A 23,448-nucleotide genomic window follows, 5' to 3' on the forward strand; every position below is an offset into this window, starting at 1 on the left:
CCCCCGCCACCCACTCTCTGTAAGACATTTTACAAAGATATGACCATATGCATTAAGGCCCCAATTCACCAAAGCCTACGCCTAATTTTAAGTCCTTTGACTTAAACATGTGCTTAAATACTAATCAATGGATCTTGAAATAACTTCCTTTACACTACTACAAAGCTGGAACTACGTCCCACATATTAATATCTCCATAGTATGGATTTGACATAAACATGCACATTACACAGTGTGTTTATTGTGCATCAAAAATGTTCTCAGGAGCCTCGGGTATCCTTGTTACACACGTTCCTTTGGACATAACATCAGAGCTACCCTTTATACACCTTCAAATTTGGTGTATTTCAACACAACACACAAGTGCACAGCTAAAATAATTTCCTTTACAATTAACAATCAATGGGAGGCATATCCTTTGTGTTTTAAATATCTTGCCACCATGATGCTGCTGCTGAGAAAATAAAAGTAAACAGTTACAGTTTATGCAAAATCCTACAATATACACAAACATCAGACATCTAACAAGAACTATGCCAAGGATATACAGGATCAAAAAAGCTTATGACAACAAGAAAATAGCATATATTCTCATATGCCATAAAAAAGAAAGCAGAAGTTAAGTAGTTCCACTGTTCTATAGATATAAGGAAAAAAACACAAATTTTCCAAACCCACTGCAGTATTAAGGACAAAGAGTCAGCAAGCTGAATTTCCTAGCTTTTGTTGGTTTTAGTCACTCAGAAATAAAGATGATCTTTAAACTGCAAAGTTTAAGATCTAGATTTCAAAGATCCTAAAGTTTGTAGGTATTTGAATCCAGGGTTTTGCCTATTTCCACTCAAGAATCTTCACATTATTGTAAAATGGTTATTTTATTTTCAGTATAAATCAGTTTTGGTCCCAGCTCTCTGTATAACCATTTTTGCAATAACAGCATCACAGAATCTGAAAATATCTGGATTATGTAATAACCACTCTCCTTTTCTTCTACAATATTTTACTGTTATTGGAATGGAGTCAACCATAGAAGTTTTTGCAGAAATATAGTTGGTAACTCAGCAATCATTTCTGAAACAGAATTTACAAAGACCAAGTTGAGAAAGTTGGACAGCTACAATAACTGCAAAAATTCTAACTAGAAAGAAATCCTTTACGAGATATTGAACATTTTCATCACATTCATAGAAAGGATTTGAGCTCTAAAATTAAGCTTATTTCATTGTGGTCTTTTCAAAGATCTCAGTCAGCAAGCTACTGGAAGAGTCCAGTTATGAAGGGTAACAGCAAATCCAATAGAGACATGAATATAAAACAGACATCATATAATTTTAACTTTCTTCCTAACAGAGAACCAGCATAGGTAAAGGTACATTCCCATTGTGCCTATCCATAGAGTAATTTTCAAATGTCAAAGAATTCTCAATGAATGCTGACAATAGGGAACACATGCTCAAAGGCTAGCATGGGGCTGAAGTAGGCACAAAGGACCCACTCCTGCAAAGTGCTTAAGTAAGATAGATGTGGGCAGTCTGAAGAAAGGACTCTATGGATCAGCACTGGAACACTCGTACACAGGATAAAGGGGATAAAGGACTAGTTTAGGGGAATTAAACAATAAAACATACCACCAAGTTTTGTACTTAACATTTTGTTTGTATGCCATCTGTTTATTATAGATTCATAGATTAACAGATTCCTAGACTGCAAGGGTCGTAAGGGACCTCTGTGATCATCTAGTCTGACCTCCTGTGTAACAGGCCAAATAATTTCCACAAATAATTCCTTTTGAATTAGAGCATATCATTAAAAAAAATATCCATCTTGATTTAAAAACTGCCAGTGATTGAGAATCCACCACAACCCTTAGTAAATAGTTCTAATGATTCATTACCCCTCACTGTTAAAAATTTACACTTTATTTCCAGTCTGAATTTATCATGCTTCAACTTCCAGCCATCAAATCTTGTTATATCTTTGTCTGCTAAAGTGAAGTGCCCATTACCAAATATTCCTTCGTTGTATAGGTACTTTTAGACTTTGATCCAGCCACCCCTTCTCCTTCTCCTTGTTAAGCTAAATAGACTGAGCTCCTTGTATCTATCACTATGAAGCACGTTTTCTAATGGTTAAAAAATCATTCTCATGGCTCTTCTCTGAACCCGCTCCAATAAATCAACATCCTCCCTGAATTGTGGAGACCATAACTAGACACAATATGCCAGCAGAGGTTGCACCAGTGCCAAACACAGAGGTAAAAATATTGTCTGACTTGTCTATTTATAATGTAAATTCTTAAGTGCAGGGAACATCTCCGGCTCTGTGCTTGTACAGCATCTAGCACAATGGGGGCTTCAGTCTCTGAATGGGGCATACAGAAGCAGCTGTAATTCAAAACCACCATAAACAACAACAACATTAAAGTCAATGGGACTACTCACATGCATAGGTGCTGGAACTAGGGATGCTGCTGCAACCCATAGCTTCAAATGATTTCCATCATAGACAGGGTTTACAGTTTGGTTCCATGGCTCTGAGCACCCCCAACATACACATTGTTCCAGAACCCCTGCTAAGACGCTTCAAGTTTTACATGTTTAAGTACTTTGCTGGATCAGGACCATGGTCTGGGGTAGACTTGCCAATAATGGGGGAGGAGCAGGGTAGACTGCCCTGGTTCCCATTTGCCAGCCTTCAAGAAGGATGTTAAAAAATTGGGAAGGGTTGAGAGAAGAACCACAGGAATGACTGAAGATTGGAAAGCATGCCTTATAATGCAAAACTGCAGGAGCTCAATCTATTTATCTTAACAAAGAGAAGGTGAAGAGGTGTCTTGAACACAGTCTGTAACTACCTGCCTGGGGAGCAAACACTAGATAATGGGCTGTTCAAGGGAGCAGACAAAGATAACAAACTCCGATGGCTGGAAGTTGAGACTAGACATATTCAAACTAGAAATAAAGTGCAATTTCTTAACAGAGAATAATTAACCATTGGAACAATTCACTAAGGATTCTGCTGGATTCTCCATCACTAGAAATGTTTAAATCAAGATTGGATATTTTTCTAAAGATCGCCTTAGTCCAGTTTAAACTGGATAGTCCTGTTTTTCTAACGCTTGGCGCTCTTCCAGAACTGAGAAACAACCAGAAGTGGTCTTGTCTGTTATCAGATGGGTGGGTGCCATATGAAGCATGCACCGCTCTGTCTGCTAGAGTGACCTTGCACACACCGTGCGCATAAAGTCATGCTAGCTGAGGGGGTGTGGCATACTCTCCAAAACTGTGCCTCTCCATGCAGCATCAATTTGCATGCACTGTGACCTTGCACACACCATGCATGCGAGGTCATGCTCGGGAGAGGCAGAGGAGGGGAAACACACCAGCAAGGGCAAGGCCATACCATTTCCAGAAATACCAGAATGTTTGGTATTCCTGGAATCTGAGAGTGGCCACCTTAGTTCTAGTTCAACCACAGCTATGAAGCAGGAATTAATTCAGGGAAGTCCTATGGCTTGTGTTATGCAGGAGATCAGACTAGATGACCATAATGGCTCCTTTTGGCCTTAAGAAAAAAATTTGATGAATCTCATCTGGTTGTTGGACTGGTCTACACTTAAAAGTTACGTTGACATCACTACACTGCTATGGTATGTAAGTTTATCACATCATGGAGTGCTGTTGCTAGGCAGATCTAACCCCCAGCGTAAGCGCAGCGAGGTCAACAGAAGAATGTTTCAGTCAATCTAGCCACTGTCGCTCAGGAAGGTGGAGTTGCTACAACAATAGAAAAATCCCTTCTGTCACTGTAGGAAGCATCTACACTGAATTTCAATCCCCTTCGACCTGGCCTCCCCTTACCACAACAAAGGTTATCCCAACTACACCTTTCAAGTTCTCTCACTTCTCACCAGGTCATACACTCCTTTATGTTCCTCACCAGGTAACAGAAATTTTTCCATAGATGTTTCACAAATTTTCCAAAATAAAATTTTTGGTAGAAATTTCTAATTTTCTAACTTTTTTGGCCAGTATTACAGAGGAAAAAATATTTCGTTAAATGAGATACTGGTTTGAGCTGGTCTTACTATTTACTGAGTACAATTGATTCACCAAGGGTGAAATCCTGACCTCTTTGAAGCCAATGGGACTTCTGCCATTGCCGTCCGTGGGCTCAGTATGGCATTCCAAGTTTTCCCCTATATTTTCTGAGTACAAATTGTCCACAGATCACGATTTTTACAAATGTACTTGTTGTCTGAAATTGTCAGAGTACATTTTACAAATAAATTAGAACTCTGGATTGGTCAAAAAATATTTGTAGTGAGTATTCAGTCAGTGATTCAATATTTGGAAGGAAATTATTACTCAATCTTTCTGATTGGTCACTTAAATCATGTAGTGCTGTTCCCATTCCTTGATTAGATGACAAAGTTTTAAACCATATTTCCACTGAAACAAACTTAGTTACATCATGAAACAATTTTTGTACCTGGATGAGCAATATTTTGGATACGGCCCCAAAATTTACTACTGGCACAAATGTTTGCCAACTAAACCTAAGTATTATGAAGATTCAGGAATAGAGCTGGGCAGAAAATGTTGATTTATTGAAAGAGAAACATTTCTGTGGGGATTTTGATGAATCGTTTGAAGGAAAGCACGAAGGTTTCTGACAGAAACCTGCCTGGTTTCCTGACACTTACCTACCCACTTGCTTTGCTGGCTGCTCAGCAACCTTCCAGTCAGGGATTTTGGGTGCTGGACTCCCCAAGCTCTCTGGTTCCTCGACAGTTTGCCTGGTGGGCTACTGTGGAGCTGGGGCTCCCAGGAATGTTGTTTCAGAAACACCAAAACATTCCTGCTGAGGGAACGTTTCTAAAGCAAAATATTGCAGAAATTTCATTTTTGAGAAAGTTTTCAAGGTTTTGGCTTTTCTTCTCAGTTTGGGGTCCCCTCAAAATTCTGCATGGAAATGAAATAGTCTTTCAGGCCATCAAGTGTTATAAATGGGCTAAATCACAACCAAGTTTCAAATTCATTTAATTGTTTGTGAATAAGGTTTTACACTATCTGACTAGCTCTGATAGAATTCATTTGTAGAGAATCTGGGCTGCTTTCAAAGGTCAGGCTGGAGGAGTATTTGTTTGGAATAAAGGAGTAAAAAGAAAAAAAATTGCTCAAGAGGCTATTGTATCACTGTGCTGAACTACAGTACAAATAGAGTTGTTAATATGCTTTTCAATTAGTGTTATCTCATTATATCCCCTCCAACTTCAATTTCCAACTACTTTGCTACACTGTGTTTCATTAATACAGAGGGAGTAAATGGGGGTGATTTAATTATTAATTACAAGAAAGGTACTGTACAAAGAAGAACTGCACAAATTAGATCTTCATTAGTTTATTAAATGCCTTTCACTGAGGTAATCCTATAGTAGGACCAATGATTGGAGGTTTTTTCCATTACTTATAATTTACTAATACATAATGGGCTATATGATCTCAGTGCTTAACGCTTCACCAGATGTTTATTTTGTTTTGCTATATTTAGTGGCGACAACAGATTACAAAGCAATCTCAATAACGTAATTATAGATGAGACAAATGGCTAAATATAGCCAATGCACCTTACAATTTAATTCCCTTTAAATGGCTTATGTTGAGCACAGCAATTAAAAATACTACTATTACAAAAAAATAAATAACTATTTTGATAATATGAGTAAGACCAGAAGGACCTATTTCAGTATCATTGTTTATATATTACCCCTTTATTCATTCTGCTGAAACTAAGTCACTTTTCTTTATCCAGACTGTTTAGTCAACACAAATTGTTATTTGACCACCCCATCCCCCACCCTCAACCCCCCCCAAAAAAAAGGTTTTGGAAAACTGATATCTTCCCACCTTAACATTTGTACGAAGCAAAAATAAGTAAATACTAACTAATGTCCTGACACTTCAAAATCCTTGTTCACTCTTTTTCTTGGTTTCTTTTTAACTTGTTTTTGAAAAAAGCTTTGCTTAAGTAACAATGTGGCAGGGTCATGCTTTGCGATCAGCTCAGAGAGGGAGGATGAGAACTGATTGTTACATCAAAGAAAAACAAGAGTCCACAGTGTAATAATCTTCGGTGTAGCTCTATGGTATCTCTTCCTGTGATTTATATGATACAAGTTTAGGACCCAATAGATCTAGACTGGTGTATCAGAGATTGCAGACTTCCCTTTCAGGGGTATCGAGTGAGGGGATGTGTGTGGGGGGAAGGCCTGAACAAGATCATCCTAAACAATGGCAACCCCAAAGATCTTAAACTGGAATTGTTCTTATTTCAGGGTGCCTTCTGAAAGCTAGTCCTGTGGAGTGCTTAGCACTTTTGGGGTAAAAATTAGTAAAGTGATATTTACTTACCACCGTTCCTTGATTTAAAAGACAATCCGAGAGACTGGCAGATTGGCAATCCGAGAGACTGACACTCTCTGTTTTCCCTCAGACAGGTATACCATGGGCAGCAACAGTGCAAACTTTCAAAAAACATCCCACCAATGTACCTCAAACTTGACCAGCTCCGAACAAGAAGGTAGGCTAATTTTTATGAGTGTTCAATGCCTGCCCACTGTGCTGGGAAAGGAGCCAATTGTGATAGGCATATTTATAGATGTGAATAACTGTCCAACAACTAATGGAGTCAAACCATCAACTCATTTTATTCAAGCTACCTGCACATGATACCAACATTGTCTTGCTTTATTACCAACATTGTGTCGCTTTAATCCAGTGCCCCAGAAATGGAGACTCCATAACCCTCTGAAAGCCCTTGAGGGTATGTCTCAAGTGAAGTTATGATTGTAGACACATGGAAGCTTTAATTTAGCTAGTACGGATAACAGTAATGTTGATATGGCAGCATGTACTTCACCATGGTATAGCCACCAGAGTATAAGCTACTAAGGAGCCTGTCACTCAGTTTGTTAGCCATGCTGCCACATCTACACTACTATTGTTACCCAGGCTAGCTAAATTAAAGCTTGCACATGTATGACTGACTACCTGTGCTACAATCACACCTTATCTTGCAGTGTAGACATACCTTAGGCGATCTCTAACCCAATTCCATTATTTTTACACCTTCCATGGGACTATTAATACATGCTCTGAATGCTATTGTTACTCTGAATGCTATTTAAACAATGATAATATTAAATATTACCAGTACATGTTAAATACACACACAGAAATAGTTGTGCCACAGGGCGTAGCTCCTCTCCCGCCTTCTCCCCACAGAAACTGCAAGGACTGCAGTGGTTGTGCTTTCACTTCATTCTTTTATCTTAAGTTCCCTCTGCCATTTCTACAACAATCCCCGTACAACAGTCTATGTACAGCACCAACAGCACTCTTGAGGGGAAGTGAGGTCTCCCTCCCTTGAGGCCTCCGTGTTTCTGAACTCAACTAGTCCTGGTCTGCCCTCCCTCTCCTCCTGGCACTTCCTTCCTGCCTCTTTATCAGCCTTGGACTGATGGGGTAATTGGCTTTTTTTAGACCATCCAGCCGGCCAGCCTGATTGTCTAATGACCCCCCATCAGCTTTCTCAAGGGGAACTGATCACTCAGATGTGAGAGTGCAAACTTACCTGTTTGCTTACCTGCATTCTGTCACAGGCTGCATGATACAAGCTGACCACTGACTCAAGGCTTACATTTTCTGATTTCCAAATGTGATATATCACATTGCAAACTTTCTCTCCATTTTAACTTACACGATAGAACTATAATTCATAAACCTCTTATCTCCCTGGATACCACTGCAGTTAGACCAGACAAATTCATTTAGTTGTGACTCTCAAGCTGTTATCCCAAGTGGTCAGTCCACACTGGAGGAGGGGTTGTAGAACCACTTTACCTACATTTGCCTCTTCCTGCAGTGCAGGAGATAGTGCATAACTTCTAGTGAATGTTGGAAGAGAAGACCATGTTGCTGCCCATAATCAGAGCATTCTGTGCCACAAACACTACGCAGGCTGAATGTGCTCTACTTGAGCATGCTGTGAATTTGTCAGGAGGTATTACCCCTTTGACAGTCTAATATATTGTGATGGAGGTGGTGATCCATTTCAAGAATCTCTGAGTCATGACTGGTTTGTCTCTCAGATGTTTGGCACAAGAAATAAAGATCTGGGAAGAAACTCAGATATACAGACTGATTCAGGTGGAAGTCTCTTTTTAAGAGAAATTTAGGGTGTGGTCTAAGCTGAAACTTGTCCTTGAAGAAAACTGTATATGGTTATCAGTGACCAATGCATTCAGTTCTCAATTCTCCTTGGAGAGTAGGCGATGGCCACTCAGAAAGCTACCTTCACTGACAGATGTAGGAGCAAGCATGGTGCTGGGGCCTCAAGAGGAAGATCCATAAGAACGTACAACACTAAATTCAAATCCCAAGAAGAAGTTGGATATCTATCTAGAACTTTCAAGAATCTGGTCATATTAGGGTTAATGAACACAGTCTACCCATCTATAGGGTGAAACACTGAGATGCACCCGAATAGAGCTGATGGCTAGATCTGATTTCTCAAGGTGCAACAGATCACCCAAGATTGTTTGACTCTTAATCTGAGCCAAGGACACATTATGGGAAGTTGCCCTGATAGAGAAATGCTTCCACTTACTCAGGCAAGTAGCTCTTGTGGAGGTTTTCTGCTATTAAGGAGAGCATTCTTGACTGCTACTGAACACAATGTACATTTGCATTCAACCATTGATCAATCATGATGTGAGATGCAGCACTTGAGGATTCAGGTGCAGCACAGGATCCTGGCTCTGTGTCATGAAGTCTCTGGTTAATGGTAACAACAAGGGATCGAGTGGATAATTTTTACAGAACTGAATACCAAGTCTGCCTGGGCCAGGCTGGAGCTATAAAGGATCATTCTGCCACAGTCTTGTTTGAGCTTGAGGATGACCCTGGGAATGAGGGATACTGGTGAGTATACACACAGCAGACCGTAGTCCCATGGCAATAGAAAAGCGTCTGATATTGGTCCATGGTCCAAGCAGCCCTGGAACAGATCCAGGAACATTTCCTGTACTGCCCAGCTGCAAACAGATCCACCAATAATAGAAAACCCCCCATGTATGTGTTTAAATTGAAGGATCTGCTCAGACAGTCCACCAGGCCATTTTGAACCCCAGCAAGTGAGATAACCTGAGTGTGACCAACCTCTGAATGCACAAATTCTGCAACTTGACTGCCTCCTGACGGAGACTGTCTGACCTGGTACCCTCTTGCTTGTTCACATAAGACAATGCTGTGATGTTGTCAGCAAATAATTGGACAGTTTTGCTCTGAATGTAAAGAAGGAACAACCAACATGCCTGGAATATTGCATGCAACTCAAATACATTTATGTGTAACTTGCCCTCATGGGCAGTCCACAAACCTGGCTGTGGAATCTGCAGCATCCAAAAAAGCCTGCAGAGCTGACTGAGACATGAGGCAGCCCTGGGTGATGAGTGATTGCAATTGTTCTCCAGAACCCTCTGGCAGCTTGCTTGCAATGAGACATTGCCTCCCAGTTAGAGAGGTCAGACCTTGAGACAACAGAGTATTATAGTTGGTGATCCGGAGTTGTAATCTTACTGCAGAATATTTTTTTCTACCAAACGTTTGAGCTTTTGGGGATCTTTATTTTTGGGGGTAGCCCTAGCCCAGCCCTGCCAACTCCTCTCATTCACCATGGCCACTACTAATAAGCTAGGTGTGGGATGTAAATAAAACTGCTCAAACCCTTGGGACAGAAGCTGGTATTTATGTTCCATTCATCTGGCCATAGGTGGAATGGAGGAAGGATTTTGCCACAGTGTTTTGGCTGGCTGCATAAGGGCCTCATTGATAGGCAGGGCTACCATTCCTACCATGACAGGATGAAGACTGTCAGTCAGCTTGTGGGTATTCTCCATCACTAGCCCCACTTGAATGCCCAGAGAAGCTGCCATTCTCCTGAAGAGCTTCTGAAATGCCTTAAAGTCAGAGATGCATGATGAGGAGGATGCATAAGGGGGAGGCAAAGGAGTTAGCTCTCAAGGCTGTTCTTGTGGTACCAGGGCAGATTGCAATTCAGAGCAGAGCAGGTAAATCCTGAGCTTGAGGTTCTGAAGGCTGATTGGTATCAACCATCACAGTCTCCTGGTACTGGCAGGAGATAGCTCACTTCTGGGGGATCAACTCATATGAGCTATTGGCAATATAGAGCTGGATGCTGCAGGCATCCTAAAGGGCAACCAACAGGGCCATTGATGGGGCTAGAACAGTACCGGGACCCCAGGCATATCTGGTCCAAGCATCCCAATCCCTGGTTAAGCTCTTCTCAAACCCATGCTGATAAGTGTGGGAAGTGGATTGGGAGGAAACTCTAGACTCCCAGTATTAAGATACTCAACAACCTACCTCAGAGTCTGATGAAGACACAGAGTATTCTGAAATCTATGGTGGTGCAGTACTGGAAGGGGACCTCGGTGACTGAGATCTAGATCTGCAACAGGGATGTGGCACTAGAGAAAGTATGGGCAGCTTCCTAGCCACCAGTCACATGCAGTGTGGAGGAACTGGTTCTGGACCAGAAGAAATGGAAGGAGGTGGTACCAAGCCCAAAGCTGGTGACCCCAGAATAGAGCGTTCCTGTGCAGATGATCTCAGTATCTGTGCTGTCGAGAGTCTTCGACCTGAAGCAATAGTGAAGGTGGTACAACAGGCATAACAAGTCCCTGGGCACAGCAAAAACCTCTGGCATAGTCAGTACGGATATGGGTGGCTGTCCCGCAGTGATTTGGGATGACTGCTCCACTGCGGCTGAAGAGGTAGCCAGTCTTGCCAGTCCTTGGGAGGACTGATGCACTGATGTCTCAGTGTCTCTGTATGAGCCTGTACATGGGAGCAGCAAGCCAAAGGGCTCGTGCTACCATCAGTACCTGAACAATCTTCTGTAGAGGAGTCTTGCATTCTGGACTCTGAAGTGCCCAATGCCACCTTCTTCTTGTGTTTCTGGGGCCAGAACTGTTCTGAAGCCTTGGGCCTCAAAGAAGACAGTGCCAGTGCCAGGGATCTCCCACATCTCCTGTCTGCAGAAAAGCTGGGCAAAGCATTTCGGAAAGGAATCAAAGAACCTCCCATGGATAACCAATGGGGTTCCAACTCCAGCCTAAGGGCAGTCTCAACCAAGATGTAACGGAGATGCTCCTCCCTCAACTTCCTTCTCCCGGTCTTGATTCCATGACAACTAGGCTAATGGACAAACTGATCTTAAACAACCCTACACAAGCACTTGAGACAGTGCAACTGAGGGCCACTGACTGGCACAGTCTCTCTGCAGCCTGAGTAAATTTGAAATCTGGGAACCGTAGTCAGGATCTCCCAGTACTGGGTGGGCACAATGACCCTCCTGGCTGGAAAATACTACTAAAAACTAAAGTTTGAAATAAAATAAAAAATAAAGGAAGAGAATAAAAAATGTAAGCATCAAGCGACTAAAAAAAGTACCACTAGGTAAAGCATGTGGGTGATACGCTTTTTGTTCACACATCTCTACACTGCCATCGCGTGGACGATATGTTTTTTGTTCACACACCTCTACAGACATATGCAAGCCCTCAAAGAACAATTACCAGAAATCCTGAATAGCTTGATTAGTGTAGTCATAGAATCATAGAATAGAAGGGTTGGAAGGGACCCCAGAAGGTCATCTAGTCCAACCCCCTGCTCAAAGCAGGACCAATTCCCAGTTAAATCATCCCAGCCAGGGCTTTGTCAAGCCTGACCTTAAAAACCTCTAAGGAAGGAGATTCTACCACCTCCCTAGGTAACGCATTCCAGTGTTTCACCACCCTCATAGTGAAAAAGTTTTTCCTAATATCCAATCTAAACCTCCCCCACTGTAACTTGAGACCATTACTCCTCGTTCTGTCATCTGATACCATTGAGAACAGTCTAGAGCCATCCTCTTTGGAACCCCCTTTCAGGTAGTTGAAAACAGCTATCAAATCCCCCCTCATTCTTCTCTTCTGCAGGCTAAACAATCCCAGCTCCCTCAGCCTCTCCTCATAACTCATATGTTCCAGACCCCTAATCATTTTTGTTGCCCTTCGCTGGACTCTCTCCAATTTCTCCACATCCTTCTTGAAGTGTGGGGCCCAAAACTGGACACAGTACTCCAGATGAGGCCTCACCAATGTCGAATAGAGGGGAACGATCACGTCCCTCGATCTGCTCGCTATGCCCCTACTTATACATCCCAAAATGCCATTGGCCTTCTTGGCAACAAGGGCACACTGCTGACTCATATCCAGCTTCTCGTCCACTGTCACCCCTAGGTCCTTTTCCGCAGAACTGCTGCCTAGCCATTCGGTCCCTAGTCTGTAGCTGTGCATTGGGTTCTTCCGTCCTAAGTGCAGGACCCTGCACTTATCCTTATTGAACCTCATCAGATTTCTTTTGGCCCAATCCTCCAATTTGTCTAGGTCCTTCTGTATCCTATCCCTCCCCTCCAGTGTATCTACCACTCCTCCCAGTTTAGTATCATCCGCAAATTTGCTGAGAGTGCAATCCACACCATCCTCCAGATCATTTATGAAGATATTGAACAAAACCGGCCCCAGGACCGACCCTTGGGGCACTCCACTTGATACCGGCTGCCAACTAGACATGGAGCCATTGATCACTACCCGTTGAGCCCGACAATCTAGCCAGCTTTCTACCCACCTTGTAGTGCATTCATCCAGCCCATACTTCCTTAACTTGCTGACAAGAATACTGTGGGAGACAGTGTCAAAAGCTTTGCTAAAGTCAAGAAACAATACATCCATTGCTTTCCCTTCATCCACAGAACCAGTAATCTCATCATAGAAGGCGATTAGATTAGTCAGGCATGACCTTCCCTTGGTGAATCCATGCTGGCTGTTCCTGATCACTTTCCTCTCATGCAAGTGCTTCAGGATTGATTCTTTGAGGACCTGCTCCATGATTTTTCCAGGGACTGAAGTGAGGCTGACTGGCCTGTAGTTCCCAGGATCCTCCTTCTTCCCTTTTTTAAAGATTGGCACTACATTAGCCTTTTTCCAGTCATCCGGGACTTCCCCGGTTCGCCACGAGTTTTCAAAGATAATGGCCAATGGCTCTGCAATCACAGCCGCCAGTTCCTTCAGCACTCTCGGATGCAACTCGTCCGGCCCCATGGACTTGTGCACGTCCAGCTTTTCTAAAAAGTCCCTAACCACACCTCTATCTCCACAGAGGGCTGGCCATCTCTTCCCCATTTTGTGATGCCCAGCGTAGCAGTCTGGGAGCTGACCTTGTTAGTGAAAACAGAGGCAAAAAAAGCATTGAGTACATTAGCTTTTTCCACATCCTCTGTCACTAGTTTGCCTCCCTCATTCAGTAAGGGGCCCACACATTCCTTGGCTTTCTTCTTGTTGCCAACATACCTGAAGAAACCCTTCTTGTTACTCTTGACATCTCTGGCTAGCTGCAGCTCCAGGTGCGATTTGGCCCTCCTGATAACATTCCTACATGCCCTAGCAATATTTTTATACTCTTCCCTGGTCATATGTCCAACCTTCCACTTCTTGTAAGCTGTAAGTCCAGCTGAGCCCTATCACAAGGACATTAAAAAAAAGCTGCTTCTTTAACAAGAATCAACACCCAACAATTTAATACTCTTTGGGGTGAGGGACTCCCTCCTCCAAGCGCTAAGTAGAATAGGAGATCTGTTTCACATTTCCCAGTTAAACTGTTGCAGCTTGAAAGTGAACACCGAATATCTTCTCGAAACAAGCAAAGAGCACCTGTCTGCACAGTTTTTTATCAGTGAAATTTTAGAATAAATCCTCCTTATTTATTTCACAGGAAAGGTACTATTTTTATCTATCACATTCTCAAGAAAAGCCATGGGCTACACATCAGTCAGATAGGAAACAAAATCGTTCCAAGAAATATCTCACTTTAATAACTTCTTTAAAATTGCTGGTAAAGTCTGCAAACTTTGTCATTCCACTTACAACCAATAGTTGGCATCACTTGCGTTAATTTGTTTGTCATACAAAAAAGTTCTGCTCTGCAACTAAAAAGGTACAAACCAAACTCTGTAACAACCCTACAGCAAAGAGGAACAGAAATTAAATCCTCATTTTAAGGCTGGCTGGCCAAGCCAATAATATTGAAATTCTAATGGCTGTAACAACATCATGTAAATCTTTCCTAAATTATCTTTTATTCACAAAATGAGCTTCTCATTTTAATTTTGTTATTCAGACATGTAACATCACTTTGGTATTAAGGTATTAGCATGCTACCTTTTTATACTATCTACTGTCAGACTTGGCAGGTACTGGCCTACACTTGTTACACATAAAATGAGCATTTTCCCCATTTTTAAATATATACAACTTCATACAGGGAGACTTACAATAAAGATATTATGTAGTCGAAATGCGGGATTAAAAGACAACTTCTTCCAGCACAGCTTTTTCCAAAGCTGAGAAAAATCAGAAATTTTTCTAACAGAGGCAATGTTTCACACCAGATGTCAACATATATTAAATAAGAGAAATGAAGCAACAGAAGTCACACTAAAGGAGTCAAGGAAGTATTTATTTGTTGGAACGTGGTAAATAGGCAGTCTTATCTGCTCACTCTTTGTATATCATTGTCTCTCTCCTGTATTTTAATTTACACTATTTAAAAATCTGTCAACTACCATACTTTAATAATCACACATGGCTGTTTGCACTTCCCCTCCCCTCCCCCATCCACCCTGGGAATTTCCTACTTGTCTAGATTCACTGAGGTTGTGTTTAATAGTTTTTTTAAAATATAAAACAAAAAAGGGCCATAAATAATGTTTTAGCACCGAAATAATAGTTTCTTTATGGGAGACTAATCCATAAGAATAAACTATTCTTAATGAGAGAGAGAGAGAGAGAGAAAGAGAGAGAGTCAATCAGAATAAATTTTACATGTGTCTGAGGTCACACAGGAAGTCTGTGACAGAGTGGAAATGTGTTCACTCAAAATACTGTGCTGTTCTTTCCTGCCGAATACTAGTGATACTTTCCTTTAAATACTCCCCATGATGTAAATTATTTTGAGCAATGTGGCAGCATCCTTATGTATCCCCTTTCATCCGCAGATGACCCTTCTGCTCCAGATAATAGCAAACTGACAGCTCTCTCTAACCACACAACATATACATCTTCTGAACTCAAAAGGTAGGCCTCCCCCACCCTTTTCAAAGAGAACAAAAACATTTAACATTGCTCTGCAGCAGAATATTCTGGCCTCTGACTAGATGAAGGTCTTGGTGGTGAAGACAATTTTATTCTGGTACTAATTTGATTACTAGGCCCTTGTTGTTTAGGCCTAAACATGCCTGGTCAAACAGACATATTTCCTTCCTTTGCTACCATTACACCTTACTATGTGCTGATCAGAAGCAGCATTCCCAACTCTTGCAATTTCACCATGAGCCTTATGACATTTTCTGAAACCTCCACCATCTTTAGAATCACATCATTAGGGGAGTATCTCAGCTTACATTTAAAAAAATGAAAATGTTTCTAGCCCTCATGGTTGTGGAGAAAAGCTGGAGCACGTGAATCCTGAAGGGTCAAAATCCAAGAGGCAAATGAACAGGATTCAGATTTTTTTTTAAATCGCATCATTTTTAATCCAAATTTATTATAGGGGGAGGGACTGACTCATAATTTTTTTACTGACTCTAGCAAGACTACATCAGTGAAGGCAGCTAATTAACATTATGCAGGGCACTGCTTATTAACACAAAAGGGAGAAGGTTTTCTCAAAACCTCTCGCCACGGCCAAGAAGCAGTTACATGAATCAGAAAGGGTCTGACTGCAGCTTTTGCAATGAGGACGTACTGTACACTCACAACTACACTGTGTTCAAGGCTGCAGTGATGGCAGACAATTACACACCAGTAAATGGAATGTTACTATTGGTATGTTTATATGGCAACTACTCCCTGGCCCTCCTGGCGACTTGCTCCTGGCGGGAAGAGAGGCACATCTCTGGCACAGCCTCGATGCTCCAAAGAGCAGCAATCTAGGAAGCCTAATGCAAACTGTGCAAGGAGGGGGGCCCTGAGGGTGAAGTGCCTACTTCTTCCTGTTCCCTTGTGAGGAAGAGTAGGACCAGTGCACTATCTGGCCCAAAATAACCTTTCAGTAAAATCTGAACAAATACATTCAAATAAGTGACAAGCAGAAAGAGACGCTGAACTCTCAAGTATACAATTTGCTATGATGTGTCCACTCAGCTCTGTTCATTACCATAGGTCACAACTATTCACACTTTCAGTCATGTCATGGGGGAGAAAACAGGCTGAAAATATATGCACTCTAAACAAAACAGGCTTCCAGTGACACTAGCAGCGTTGACTCCTGGAGATGCAGACCAGCTGCTGTTCTTTTAACCACTCCCAGTCCAATGCTCTTAGCTTGCACTTCCTCTTATATGCTCCAACTGGCCTCCTGAAAGGCCCACAGGGTTCAGGTGTTTCATGTTCCAGCTGTTAGCCCTTGCCTCACCGGCCTGGAGCCCCACAGCTTTCTAACTGCCACTGATCTCCTGCCTCTCCCAAGACCCAGACATCTAGCGTATCCTACCGTACAGCAAATAACAAAATTCCTACAATTGCGAAGTAGTGTATATTTATTGCATGTCTAAGAGTGGGGTTTGGGCAGATGCTGCTATAGGTAGAACAGAACGAATAATGAAAATATTTATTAAGAAGCTTCCCTGATTAAACCATTCAATGAAAATGTTCATGAATTATTCACCCATCTCTATAAGCCGAGAAAATAATGAGCAAAATATCTGAATAATTTATTTGAATAATATCAGAAAATTCAATGAATAAATTATTCAAGATTGTTCAACTACTTCCAGCTATATGCATACAAAAGGTACCAGGCCATACTGCAGGTTTCTCCTAGATATATTTTATTCTTCATTTGAAAATTTCGTATTGTTCATTATGTTCCAAATCCAGGCCACTGCAAGTGCAGATCACTTTTCAGCTAAGATGATATGAAATCACCCTTGCTTGATGTTTTGGACACTCCTGAGTATTGTATGACTATGACAATAAGTACCTGGCCTCCAGAAACCAAAAGCATCACTTTTCCAGGACAAATTGAGTTTCCCCCAGACCAAAGAGTGAGATTCACAATGAATGCAGATTCCTTAATATAGGCTTTGCTAATGGCACAATTCTGGAACCCAGGATTGCAGTAAGCAGACTGTCTTTGAAAACAAACACACACATTTTCCTTTTTGGTATTCTGTATAATACAAGTGTATGGCAAGCTGTCAGTTGTATTCAGATTTAGCACCTAGAAACTATAGTGATGTAGTCCTTAGAAATGCTTAAAACAGATTAGATAGACTGATTACATATTCCTTAAAATTATAGTGAAAGCACTACAGCATCTCTAAATTATGCCACTAAAAATCAGAGTTAGAAGTTACATAAATCTAAGGTTGCTATAAATTGCCTCTTGTTGAAAGTTATATAAAACATTCTGAAATCTGTCATATTCCACGTCTTCTGGATTTTTTAAAAATATCTCTCGGAGGTAGATCTGCTCAGAGTTCTTTAAGGGTAAAATTGCATCAGGAGCAACACCACTGAATGTTAGGCTCCATTTTGCATTTAAAGCAGATGTTCAGCCTCTTTGTTTCCTATGGGGGAAAAAGTGTAAATCTGGTGCAGAAACCCTGAGTAACGCTTAATTGTTTTTTAAAGAAACGGAACTATTTTCAAGCAAACCTCTTAATTAGTTTCCAAATTCTAATAAATTAAAATTAGCCTGAAAAAAGATCACATTCAGAGTCTCATAACTACTTGGGTTCTATTACTAGCAGAAAAATACTAACTGTTGGAATTTTAAAAATTGTACATTGTGAGAATTCGGATGTCTGTCAGAGGGTAAGACTTTTTTGCTCATTATCAAAATATTGTTAACATTATTCATTATAACTGAATCCTTACATGTTGTGGGTAGCGACCAGAAAACGTGGTTTATGTTGACTACTTCTGTTCATTGACCTGGCAATGCAGAACAGTTTGGGGGGTGGTGTAAGATTCTTTTTTGTTATAGGACTCCAATAACATTCCCAGCATCTGAAAGGTGGGGATTAACTCAATGCAAGGCAATGGGTTTTTCTAATCCTGGGCATTCACGTTTCATTTCAGAAGATCTTTGTCAAAGCAACAGCTTCTGTAATGGCTCCTTTGTCAAAGACTTCCATCTCTGTGAAACTGTTCAGATGCCTTAGGACTGGCCAAGTCAAAGTATGATAGTTCCATAGCAGACAGAGATTCAGAAGAGTACATCTCCAACCACTGCTCACCACTCTCTGTTTGCTTACTACTCTATACCTCTTGAAAAACACTGACTAAAGCCAACAGCCTTCCACTGCAAGGAGCACAAATATGAGGCATCCACCATTTGTCTTCAAGAGCTGCTTTCTACCTAGAAAAATATCAGAGAGCAGAAACAATCCTTTTTTAGTCAGAATCCTGGAATTAGCCAGTCTGATTAACTACTCCTCAGAGTGAGAATTAGGAGGTCTGAATGAGGAAGAAGGGTGGGGGAGAAAAATGTTAAGCAGAACTGATGTACGCCAGGGCTCCTGCTGCGATTGGGTTACCTTTCATGCCGTTTGTACAGAAGTCTTTTTTCAAGAAGCTTGAACTGATTGTTGGGGCACCATTGTTGGTTACTTGTATCCACAAAGATAAATGATGGCTCTTTGAAATCCTGAACAATATGACTCTTGCGATTTCCTAGGAACTTTGTCTGCCAAAGGAATAAAAGAAAAAAGACAAACAAATATAAGTCAACTGAAGAGCTACAGATTTTAGATTAATAAAATCTTATTTGAAACTGTGAAAAGAAGCCCTTGAGATATATATAATTCCTCATTACAGAAGAATATTTCTTGAAAAGTAATTAAGACTTTCTAATTAACTAGCAAAGCAAGAGACACTTGTGAAAGTTGAATGATGCACTTAATCATTTCCCGGCTGACATTAAGAATCTATTTGATTGTATCTAGGTGTTTATACTATACACATCATATGGTATCTAGCCATTTCACTAACAAAGCCCTTATTTGTTACCATTACAAATAATAAAAAAGGTGGTAGGATTCTTAGTGAACGGTATGGAGATGGAGACGACAGGTGTATCTATGAAGCAACAGAAAGATTAGGAATAATGCCTTTCATTGAAAACGAAGAGATTAGCAGGTGCACATCTCTAGAACTGCAACTAATAACTTTGTACAAAGGCTCCTGAAAAACTAGGAAGAGTGAGGTAGCACATTACTGTTAGACATCACTGAACACTGCCAAAATCATATGGTATTGCCAAGAACATCCATAAACTGAGTTCAATACACAGCAAAGCAGACAGCAGGTAGGGTAGGAAAACCACAGTGAAGCGAGTCAGCTATCCATCACTGACCACTGAAGTTGTTAAAATCAGCAGATGCTGCAAAGCATTTGATTAACTGAAGCTGCACATAAAAAGGGATAGTTTGTCTGTAACAATTCTGTCTTCTAAAGAACAGCTAGCCCTCCCTCCCTCCCCTTCCAAAAATCATTCCCTCTTTCTCCAATCTATTCATTGCTCAATCTGTGTTACACATTCCACACTGACAGCAGCTGACTGCAGTGGATAAATTTCTTTCTTTCATACTTCATTCATTAGTTGGGATATTTCTTCCTTTGCTGATGGCATACTCAACACATTTTAAACAACCATATAATATAGATATTTAGGTTTCCTGTCAGATTTTTTAAAATTGCTAATAATCACTGCAGGAATGGAAGAAACAAAGAGCAATTTGGATAAATTTTTAGCTGCAGCATCCAGCAACTCAAAGTAATGGGCTTTGATAAAGAAGAATAATTATAGCATTTAAAATTCTTCCTAATGGCATGGATAATCCATGGCAGTTTCCTGTTCTTGGTCCAACTTAGATAAGAGGACATAAATAGAAACAATGTAAATATGAAAGGAAAGTTAATGAAAACAGACCCAATATCAAGAGGCACAAAGAAACTAGCAATTCATATCAGCGTGTGAGAGAGAAGGCTCATGCAATACGATTTCCTCACCCATCTCCCTGTGCCAAAAAGACTGTAGCCAAAGAGAGCCCTTGCTTCAGAATCTCTAAACTTTGAACTAGTCCAGGCAGAACTCATGACATTTTCATCCATAACTACAAGAGTTCTTAAATATTTCATAGCACGAACCAAAGATAGGGCCACAAATCATCTCCTTTCCCACATATAATGTCCTTAAGGCAACCACAGTAGTTGCTTACATGGAAAAATAATATCAGGAAAGTAGTAAGTGTGTATTTATCTGTCTTTTATGTGACTTAGTGGCTTGAAAGAAGAATCAGGACCACATGACCAGCCACCTCTCTGTAAACCACCACCAAGTACTCCACAAACCATAGTTTGAGAACCTCTCCCTACTACATTCTGGGCTGCTTAGTTTTACCCTCATAACTACCTTCTCTGATTGATAATCCAAATACACAATGTATCTATGTAAAAAAGAAACCTGACATTTCTGGTAAAGGTATCTCTTACAGCTACTCTCCTGTCTCCTTCAAAAAATGAAAATAATAATTCACCACGTTCATTTTCAATGAAAGGCAATATTCCTAAACTTTCTACTGCTTCATAGATACACCTGTCCTCTCCACCTCCATACACTTTTGCTCATCCCATAAAAATAAAAGGGAGTTACACAGTTTTCACACACATGAATTTCTTCCGATCAAATGATCAAGTGTCCCATTTCCATTTACACCAGAGGAAAAGGTGGAGGTTTTTTTATTTGTTGTTTTAACAGCAAACATGGCAGCACTGCACTGTTTCCAGAAGTGCATTTTTAAAAGTTTTCTGAATAAACAACCCAAAAATGAAGTTGTCATAAATATAAAGGGAAGGGTAAACGCCTTTAAAAATCCCTCCTGGCCAGAGGAAAAACCCTTTCACCTCTAGGGGTTAAGAAGCTAAGATAACCTCGCTGGCACCTGACCAAAATGACCAATGAGGAGACAAAATATTTTCAAAAGCTGGGAGGAGGGAGAAACAAAGCCTCTCTCTCTGTGTCTGTGTGATGCTGTTGCCGGGGTCAGAACAGGAATGGGGTCTTAGAACTTAGTAAGTAATCTAGCTAGATATGCGCTAGATTCCGATTCCTTTAAATAGCTGAGAAAATAAGCTGCGCTGAATGGAATGTAGATTCCTGTTTTTGTGTCTTTTTGTAACTTAAGGTTTTGCCTAGAGGGATTCTCTATGTTTTGAATCTAATTACCCTGTAAGGTATTTACCATCCTGATTTTACAGAGGTGATTCTTTTGCTTTTTCTTCCATTAAAATTCTCTTTTAAGAACCTGATTGCTTTTTCATTGTTCTTAAGATCCAAGGGTTTGGGTCTGTGTTCACCTATACAAATTGGTGAGGATTTTTATCAAACCTTCCCCAGGAAAGGGAGTGTAAGGGTTTGGAGGATTTTGGTGGGAAAGACGTTTCCAAACGGACTCTTTCCCAGTAATATACCGGTTAGACGTTTCGTGGTGGCAGCGATAAAGTACAAGGGCAAAAGGTAAAATAGTTTGTACCTTGGGGAAGTTTTAACCTAAGCTGGTAAAAGTAAGCTTAGGAGGTTTTCATGCAGGTCTCCACATCTGTACCCTAGAGTTCAGAGTGGGGAAGGAACCTTGACAGAAGTTAACAGGAATTTTCAGTCAATCACAAGTATTTCAGCTCGCTGCACATTTCTAGTTGTGAAACTGCCTGGAAGCACATCAGCAAAGTGAACTTGATCAGCAAAGATGCTACTGCCGAGTGTAAAACTTAAGCAAATAAAGTTGAATTTCACTTTGGAGTTTTGTTCTTAACATAAGCTACAGTACCACAAATCATGAACAACAGACCCATAAAAGCAATTCATGAGATACAGGACTTTTCTATGGACACAAGGAGCTTAGTGACATCCTGGCCCCACTGAAGTCAATAGAACAATTCCCATCCACTCCAATGAGGCAGGATTTCACCCTTTATCTTTAAAAGCTGTCCCCGATGAGATTTCATTCAACATAAAAACATCTTGAGGGAGCACTCCTGTTTCATCCAACAGACTGGGCCACATGTAGAGAATACTGATGGGCCAGACTGCGTAAGTCTTCTTTGTGAATGTACAACTGAGGCTAGAGGGGTCAGGAGTTCCTTTTTCTTGTGTCTCTGTATAGCATTTGGGCCTCCTGGCCTCCCTGGAGCATAGAGATTGTTCCCTCCATGCATCTTCTGGGGACCAAAAAACCCAAAGGGAAGGGTTTGGCCACGTCACTGCCTTTTCCACAATTCCCCAGCTGAGCTGGCCAGTTGTGCTGTGGGAGTATGCTACACCTTCTGAAGAACTGTGGCGGTGAATGTGTGTCCTCTGCATACCAGTTAGCACCAGGAGAAATTTTCTGACACTTCATTCTTTCTGGGAAGGGAGGATTCTGCACAGTTCATAGTTCCAGGTTCTGCCTAAATGGAACAACAGAGTCTGATCTAATTATTTAAATAACATATGTGGCTTTCCTACAATCAGTGGCAGATGCAGCAAGCACTACACCATGATCATAGATGGAATCTCAATTAAAGGAAGGATGCAGAAATAATTACACAACTGCACATAGTATGTACTGTCTGGGCAGCACGCACACATTTCCTTAAATCACACAGCTATTTCTGAATCAGTTATATTCAGATGTTTGGGAGAATTTAAGGACTTTGTCAGAAAAATTCTGAACACACAAAGCAAGCACCCCAGTCTGAGACAAGTGAAAATTCAACTTTGGGTTATACAGCATTTGTCTTTTCATTCTATTCTCACAGAAAATGGGTTATGAATTTTCCAGTAAAAACACAGCTACAGATTCAAGTTCTATTTTACATACATAATAGAAAAACAATCTATTTGAACAGAATACCATACAGCTGTAGTTATTTTTCACTTCTTGATTGTATTTCTCTTGCTAAATCAGTCACTATGAAGATATGAATCTCCATAATAATACTAGAACCAAAACACATATCCATAGGAACGAAGTCAAAAGTCAATGGCAGGCTGGGTTAATTTTGTGATAAAACAGATTATCTAATCACATAATAATCCATAAAGAGCACACAGAAAGCCTACTCTGAGCATATTTGTAACAGTTTGGCTGTAAATAATTTGTTAGTTTATGACTCACAGAGTGGTAAACTCAAAAACTTTGAGGCTGTTCTGCAAATGGTTTAACAAGAGTAAACAGAGGAGAGGCGAACAGCTATCACACACAGATTTATATTTTCAA

The 23,448-nt window shown here is 40.8% G+C and overlaps 1 protein-coding gene across 5 annotated transcripts in view; it reads right to left on the bottom strand.

Moving 5' to 3' along the window:
• Nucleotides 1–23,448, bottom strand: part of DLGAP1 (DLG associated protein 1) — a 634,484-nt gene that overhangs the window by 484,853 nt on the left and 126,183 nt on the right. For 3 of the 5 annotated variants that reach the window (XM_048840361.2, XM_048840359.2, XM_048840360.2), the window contains exon 2: nt 18,727–18,875. The exons of 1 other annotated variant lie outside the window; for it this stretch is intronic. The gene's annotated coding sequence lies outside the window, so the exon portion shown is untranslated. Of the gene's footprint in view, nt 1–18,064; nt 18,317–18,726; nt 18,876–23,448 lie in introns of those variants that run through there. One more of the 5 variants, XM_075125298.1, reaches the window with a different exon arrangement.

The sequence above is a fragment of the Caretta caretta genome, chromosome 2, assembly GCF_965140235.1.
Source record: "Caretta caretta isolate rCarCar2 chromosome 2, rCarCar1.hap1, whole genome shotgun sequence".
Taxonomy (NCBI): Eukaryota; Metazoa; Chordata; order Testudines; family Cheloniidae; genus Caretta; species Caretta caretta.